An 8052-nucleotide genomic window follows, 5' to 3' on the forward strand; every position below is an offset into this window, starting at 1 on the left:
TACCAGTTGATCCTGCCTGTAGTCTTATGCTTGTCTTGAGGGTTAAGCCATGCACGCCTATGCTCACCCTACACAGAAGGGAAGCCGCGAACTGCTCAGTATATCGGCGATAATACACGGTGGCGATGTTTGTCCGACACCTGTAGGAATCCCAGAGCTAATACGTGCACACGAGTCCTCCTCCTAACGGGTTACCTCCGCGGGGAGAGGCGCATTTATTAGATCTTGACCGCGGCGGTGGTTAACGCCGCCCGCCAGGCTGAGGCGAACTCTGGGTATGTGACGACCGCTGTTAGCGGCGTGCCCGTTTGCTCGCCGTCCCATCAAATTTAGACGGCCCGGCAAGAGCCCCCCGTTTGGCTACGGGTGACGGAGGATCAGGTTCGATCCCGGAGAGGGAGCCTGCGAGACGGCTACCACGCTTAAGGTGGCAGCAGGCGCGCAACTTACCCACTCCCAGCACGGTGAGGTAGTGAAGATAAATGTCGGGCTGGGCTCGCATGCGAGCCTAGCGGTCGGATTGAGCGTAGACCAAACACGTGCCGTTGATGACCTATCGAGGCAAGCCTGGTGCCAGCAGCCGCGTAATTCCAGCTCCGATGGCGTATGTTGTAGTTGCTGCTTTAAAACGCTCGTAGTTGGATCTCTGAGGTGACGGCAGCGACAAACCGCGGGTGACGTTGCCCCGCGATTATGCACCGTCGTGGTTTTGGGATGAGCAAGCGGTGCCTTCCGTGCCGCAACCGGACCCTCGCGACGGATCTCGCCGGCATCGCTTGCCCGTCGCTGCCGGTTTAGTCTCTTTCCGTCTTAAGCCGTGTCGGCTTGGTACGTGGCGTATCTGGGCCGACACTAAGGTACGGGCGGTGTTCTCCCTGAATCAATTGGAGTGCTCAAAGCAGGTCGTGCTCGCACAGCTTTGCTCGGAACGATGTGATGACGCCACCGCCCCGCAATGTAACCACGGGACCGGTCTCCGTGGGGGCGGTGGGCGAGGTCTATAGAGACGGCCGGGGCGGCGTACTACCGCGGGAGGGGTGGAATCCGACGATCGCGGTGGGACGAACAAGAGCGAAGGCACCGGCCAAGAGCGCCTTCGTTGATCATGAACGAAAGTCGGAGGAACGAACGCGATCAGGTACCGCGGTAGTTCCGACAGTAAACCATGCCGACCGGTTACGCGGGGACGTCCCCTGTGGGAAGCTCGCGAGGCCCCGAGAAATCAGAGTGCCTGGCTCCGGGGAGTACGGTCGCAAAGGCTGAAACTTAAAGGAATTGACGGAAGGCACCACCAGGAGTGGAGCCTGCGGCTCAATTTGACTCAACACGGGGAAGCTTACCAGGTCCGGACACCGCGTGGATTGACAGACTGAGGCTCTTTCATGATTCGGTGGGTGGTGGTGCATGGCCGTTGCTAGCCCGTGGAGCGATCCGTCTGGTTGCATTCCGATAACGGGCGAGACTCTGCCCTGGCGGATAACAAACGGCGGTCAAGAGGGGTCCGTCTCACGGGTTGGGTCGGCGTTTCGGCTCTCGGGTCGGGCGTCGGTCTTCCCACTCAGGGAGAGGCGGTGCCCCGGACCGCCCGTCGCGCAGGCCGCGTCCCTGCAGGATTGACCTCGAGCAGTGCGTACGAGATGGAGCCATAACAGGTCTGTGATGCCCTTAGACGTCCTGGGCTGCACGTGTGCTACAGTGGTGGCGCCAGCCGGCGCGGTGTAGACCGTGAGCGTAGGAGTCTTCATGTCCGGGTCGGTCTTCCTGCGAGTTGGGCCGTGAACTCGGAATGCCACGTAGTCACGGGTCAGCATCCCGTGCCGACTACGTCCCTGCCCTTTGTACACACCGCCCGTCGCTACCTTCGGTGGACGGCGCAGCCAGGGCCCCGGAGTGGCCGGCGAGACGGAGCTTCGGCTCCTGAAATCGCAGTCGTCGCGATGTCGCCCGAACTGCGCTGCCCCGAGAGGGTAAAAGTCGTAACAAGGTTACCGTAGGTGAACCTTCGGTAGGATCACGTCCGATTTCGTTTTGCCCCAGCCCGCCCGACGGGTGAAGGGTTAAAAAAACACTGTCCGGTGAGGCCGGGCTGCTCCCTGGCCGGGGAGCGGTCCAGGCCGATAAACGGGCGGCGGCGTTGCGCCGCGAGTAACCGCGCGCGCAACGCTTGCCCCCCCCACCCTTTGTCGTCGTTTGGCCCTTAAGCGAGAGAAAATAAATACAACCTTTGGCGGTGGATCACTCGGCTCGCGCGTCGATGAAGAGTGCGGCCAGCCGTATTGAGTCGTGTGAACTGCAGCTGCCTCATTGAACATCGACGTCTTGAACGCAAATTGCGGCCGTGGCGTAAGTCACCGGCCACGTCCGTATGAGGGTCGGCCCTACGACGTCGCCGCAACCGGTCTTCTCGGGGGGACTGAGCGGCGCGACGTGCCGTACCGGTCGGGTCTCGTCCCGACTGGCGGCCGTAGATCGAGGGCTCCCGTCTGACCACGGGAGACGTCGTCCCCACCCGGCCTCTGGTATGGGCGGGGGACGACGAATAAGACGCGCACCGAAGACGGGGAAGCACGCACGCATCGGCTGCTTCTTCCTCAATCCTCGGGCCTGCTCGATGTACACGCGAGCGAGGGCTTCGTGGGGGTATGCGGGAAGTAAGTATAACGACGCGCGGCGAACCCGACGGATGGGGCGATCTGCCGACCTCATATCGGACGAGGGTACCCGCCGAACTAAAGCATTTCAGTAAGCGGAGGAAAAGAAACCAACGGGGACTCCCCCAGTAACGGCGAGTGAAGCGGGAAGAGCCCAGCGCTGAAACCCCCTGGGCCCGTGCCCGCGGGAGCTGTAGCGTTCGGTCGGGTCGAGCGGGATCGGGAGCGCCGCGCGAGTCTTCTCGAGCGTGGCTTGCCCAGAGCGGGTGCCAGGCCCTTGCCGGCGGCGCTCCCTTCCGCCGACCTCGACCCCGGAGTCGGGTTGCTTGGCAGTGCAGCCCGAAGCGGTGGTAAACTCCACCTAAGGCTAAGTACCTGCGCGAGTCCGATAGCGAACAAGTACTGTGAGGGAAAGTTGAAAAAGAACTCTGAAGAGAGGGTGCAAAGCGCGTGAAACCGCCAAGGGGTAAACTGGCTGAGCCGAGCGACGTGTCCCGCCGTGGCGGCTGGTCGCCCGTGCCCCCCGCGAGGCGCCCCGGAGACGGGGACGCCTTCCGAGTTCGGGGTCGGGCGCGTGTCCCACCACGGCGGGTCTCCGCTGCCACCGGCACCGGGCCGTCTCGTCCGCGCGCCCTACGCGGGTCGTCGGCCTGCGGATCGTGGCGCGAGTTGGCACGAGAGCGGTCGTATTCGGGTGCCGTGGTCGACCGCGGACAAACGGCGGCGGTTCGCCCCGGGGGGTTTCGGCCTCCCGGGCGGCGGCTCCGGTCCGTCGAAAGGTGCGCAGCGTTATTCCGGTACCTGCCCGACCCGTCTTGAAACACGGACCAAGGAGTCCGACGCCTGTGCGAGCCGCAGGGTTTCCACTAAACCCCACGGCGAAGTGAAAGCGAGAGGCCCTCGCGGGCCGAGGGCGGGATCTCTCGGGCGACTCACCGAGTCCCCGGAGCGCACCGCCGGCCCGGCGGTCGCCGCGTTGACGGCCCTGTCGGAGCATGAGTGCAGGCGTCGGGACCCGATAGATGGTGATCTACGCCTGAGCAGAGCGAAGCCGGGGGAAACTCTGGTGGAGGCTCGAAGCGACTCTGACGTGCAAATTGCACGATAGACTAAACCGATAGACTACTTCAGTCTCTGGCAGAGGGAAGGAAGCAACGGTGGCAGGAGACCGTGGAAAGTCTCGACTTTACACACTCCAGCCGCCACGCTTGGCGTTTGATAGAGAAATTGGACCCAGATCGGAATTTCGCGAAGGCTGCACCGGAATGTGAGGCAGACACAATTGCCAAGAATATTAAGAACCGTAGTAACGGGTCCCTAATCAGGCTTTTGAGCGCGGTGTCCGCAAGGCGTACCGAACGATTTTGGACTCGCTACCTGCGGAGGAGTCGGACTGGACGGCCCCGTTCAGTCCCCGAGAAGTGGGTGCAGCCATTAGCGAAGTAAAGAACGGCAAAGCAGCAGGGATAGATGGTGTATATCCCGATATGGTGACGCATCTGGCCCCAGGGCACGGGCCTGGCTAGCAGAGGCAATGTCGGACGTCCTTGCAAAAGGAAAGCTTCCACAAGCGTGGAAGCACGCGAAGATAGTTGCCATCCTGAAGCCAGGAAGCCGGCGAAGGAGGCAGACAGTTACAGACCCATATCGCTGCTGAGCTGTCTTTACAAATTGTTGGAGCGTGTTCTATTAAACCGATGGGGGCCGGTCCTAGACGCTGCCCTGCCACCAGAGCAGGCAGGCTTCAGGAAGGGAGGTGCACCACGGAGCAGGTCATTGCCCTTACAGAGCATATTGAGCACGGGTTCGAGAGAAAACAGCAAACAGGTGCTGTGTTTATAGACCTATCAGCGGCGTACGATACGGGCTGGTGCGATGGGTTAATGCTCAAACTTGCAAAAATCATAAGGTGCAAAAAGACCTTGAAGCTGTTCTCTTCGATCTTAGGGAAAGGCAATTCCACGTCGCGCTGGGAGACGCCACGAGCAAAGTAAGGAAATTGAAGAATGGGGTCCCTCAGGGGTCGGTACTTGCGCCAATGTTGTTTAACGTTACATTAGCGATATGCCGAACACTTCCTCCCTGAGGCTGGGATACGCAGACGACTGGGCACTCGTTACTCAGAGTAAAGTGTGGACCCGTCTCGAGAGCGTACTCAGCGAGGACGTCACCAGACTCAAATCCTACTTTGACAAGTGGTACCTGAAGATGAACACTTCAAAAACCGTGGCCACTGCATTTCACTTATGCAGTGGTTGGCACACCCGTAAACTGAATGTCCTAGTCGGGACCAGCCACTCCCATATGAGCCGCGTCCAAAATATTTAGGGGTGACGTTGGACCGCAGCCTTACCTATCGGGCTCATCTCGAAGGGGTTGCCCGGAAGATAGAGAAGCGGAATAGTCTTCTGAGGAAGCTGGCGGGATCGACTTGGGGCGCTAGCCAAGCGCTCCTGAGAACATCCGCCCTGGCACTATGCTATTCCACCGCGGAGTATTGCGCTCCAGTGTGGGTAGAAGCAGAAACGTTGAGAAGGTGGATGTAAAACTTCGCAAGTCGATGCACATAGTGTCGGGAACGCTAGCAACAACCCCTAGAGAATGGGGCCCGGTAATGGCAGCGATCCAGCCCCCCGATGTCCGGAGAGAGACCATTACGGAAACTGGCTGAGTAAGATCAAAGAGAAGGGAATGGGGATACCCCTCTCATGCGCATAATGAACGGTGCCCCCGTTTCGAGCCGAAATAAGTCCGGCAACCCTTGTACGCAGAATCCCTGACTACGGACAGAGCTGCACATACGAGATGGAAGTCGGTTTGGACGAATTCAATCCTCGTGGGGGCGGGACCTACACTCCTCTAAGCTTGGTGAGAAGTTGCCAGGCTTTGATACCAGTAAGAGGAGACACTGGGTAGCTGCGAATCGGCTTCGGTCGAGGAGCTGCCTAACGGCCGGTGCGTTACATCAGTGGGGTCTAACTTCCTGTCCTTTATGTCCACGCTGTGGACAAGAACCCGAAACGGCAGAGCATCTAGTCGAAAGGGTGTTTGTGACGATGCTACCAGGCGGGTTCGCGACGGTGCACGAATGCGGACCGGACTTTGCTGATTGGGTCGATCGTCATAACATAATAGTGTGAACCATAAGAAGCTGCTGCCAAGTGTCGGATTGTTCACCCGCCAACAGGGAACGTGAGCTGGGTTTAGACCGTCGTGAGACAGGTTAGTTTTATCCTACTGATGAAGCGCCCTTGCCACGGTAATCTTGCTCAGTACGAGAGGAACGGTGAGTTCGGACCTCTGGTTCGCGCGTCCGGTCGTCAGGCCGATGGCGCCAGCTACGTCCGTGGGAGTACGACTGAACGCCTCTAAGTCGGAACCCCGCCCGGTGAGCAAGGGTGAGCTTAGCTAGGGCCCTGAGCGTGCAGGCAACATTAAGCCGGCAACCCTCGGGTTCGTCGGCTAGTGCCGTGACCGGCCCGCTCGTCACGCGCGCTAGATCTGTGGTGCGCGTGGCTGGGTCGGTATCATCCACGTCCGTTAGGGGCAAGAAATCGCGTGCGGACCACATGTATTCCGTCGGGGTGTTGTAAGCGTTAAGCTGTCCTGGTACGGCGATCCGTTGAGACTAAGCCCGGGCGCTGAGATTTTCCCTCCAGCAGGGTTTGTCTCGGCCACCTTTCCACCCGGCACGGCACGGCCCGGCCCGATCGGCCAGCCTTCGAGTCCTTGCTCTGCCGCTCGGCATGCTGGCGGTGCGGCGCGCGGCGGCGGCGGGTGCGAGAGTGTCATAACACGTATAAATACATTTACTTTACTTTACTTTACTTCTTCTTCAAAGTTCTATCTCCTAGAACTTGGAGAATTTTTTTTTCTCTCCACCTGTCCAGAGGGACTAATCCGTCAGAGGCACTAATCCGTCCGAGGCACTAGTCCGTCCAGAGGCACTAATCCGTCCAGAGGCACTAATCCGTCCAGAGGCACTTTTAGTTTTCCTTCTTTGCTGTCTGCGAAGTAGAATTCGCCAACTGCATTTTTTTTTTTTTTTTTTTTTTTTCAATTTTGTTTTTTCCTTCCCCGTCAGTCCCTTAATAGGCTTCTGCGAAGCGGAATTCGCCAACTGCATTTTATTTAGTCCCTTAATAGACTTCTGAGAAGCGGGGTTCGCCATTGTCCCCCTTAATAGGCTTCTGAGAAGCGGAATTCGCCAACTGCATTTCATTTAGTCCCTTAATAGGCTTCTGCGAAGCGGGAAATTTGCCAACTCATTTCATTTTGTCCCTTAATAGGGTTCTGCGAAGCGGGAAATTTGCCAACTGATTTTTTTGTCCTTTACCAGGCTTCGCAACGAATTTCCCCCTCATTTATTCATCCCCTTTAAAAGACTTCGAGAACGGAAATTTGCCAACTGCATTTTATTTTGTCCTTTAACAGCTTCTGCGAAGCGAATTCGCCAACTGCATTTTATTTTTGTCCCTTAATAGGGTTTTGCGAAGCGGGGTTCCCAACTGTATTTTTTTTTTTTTTTTTTTTCCTTTTTTTTTTTTCATAATTTTTCTTTTTTTTTTTTCGCGTCCCTTAATAAGGTTCTGCGAAACGGAATTCGCCAACTATATTTTAAAAAATCTGGGCGCTCCTAGTTTTTTGTTTTGCGCTTTTAAATTTTTTTTTTTTTTTTTAATTTGGGTCACCTCATTGACATTTACCTCTGCGAAGGCAATTCGCCAACTCATTTTGTAGCATTCTGCCTGCGCTACTGTTACATGCGCGCAAATTTCTCCTCTCTCTCTCCTCTCCTCTCTCTCTCTCTCTCTCTCTCTCTCTCTCTCTCTCCCCTCTCTCTCTCTCTTCCTCTCCTCTTTTTTTTTTTTTTTTTTTTTCGATTCCTTTCCGCCTTTTGCAAGCAAAAATTTGCCAAATGTCTTTTTTAATTTAATTTATTTTTTTTTTTAATATTTGGGGGGGTTTTTGTTTTTTTTTTTCTTTTCTTCCCTTAATAGGCTTCGCAAAAACGAATTCGCCAACTGCATTTATTCACCCTTAATAACTTCTAAACGGAATTCGCCAACTCATTTTATTTTTCCTTTTAACAGCTTCTCAACGGAAATTTGCCAAATCTTTATTTTTTCCCTTTTTAGGCTTCTCAACGGATTTCCCCAAATGTATTTTTTTTTTTTTTATTTCCCTTTTTTTTTTTTCAAATTTTTCTTTTTTTTTTTTCGCGTCCCTTAATAGGGTTCTAACAATTCCCAAATATAAAAAATCTGTCCTCGCATTTTCTTTTTCCATTAAATTTTTTTTTTTTTTAATTTGGGGCACCCATTGACATTGACCTCTCGAAAACGCAATTCGCCAACGCATTTTTTACTTCGTGCGCTGCCTACGTTACATTTCCGCATTT

The 8052-nt window shown here is 55.7% G+C and overlaps 1 non-coding gene and 1 pseudogene across 1 annotated transcript; both read left to right on the top strand.

The window, feature by feature from the left end:
* Window positions 1-2017, top strand: LOC144961963 (small subunit ribosomal RNA; annotated as a pseudogene).
* Window positions 2018-2219: 202 nt separating this feature from the next.
* Window positions 2220-2375, top strand: LOC144961962 (5.8S ribosomal RNA). The gene has a single exon (XR_013643324.1). It is a non-coding gene; the product is annotated as a 5.8S ribosomal RNA (ribosomal RNA).
* The last annotated feature ends 5677 nt before the right edge of the window (window positions 2376-8052 follow it).

This window comes from Berghia stephanieae, unplaced genomic scaffold (assembly GCF_034508935.2).
Source record: "Berghia stephanieae isolate SIO BIC M18660-M18661 unplaced genomic scaffold, UCSD_Bste_1.3 scaffold513, whole genome shotgun sequence".
In the NCBI taxonomy this organism is placed as follows: domain Eukaryota; kingdom Metazoa; phylum Mollusca; class Gastropoda; order Nudibranchia; family Aeolidiidae; genus Berghia; species Berghia stephanieae.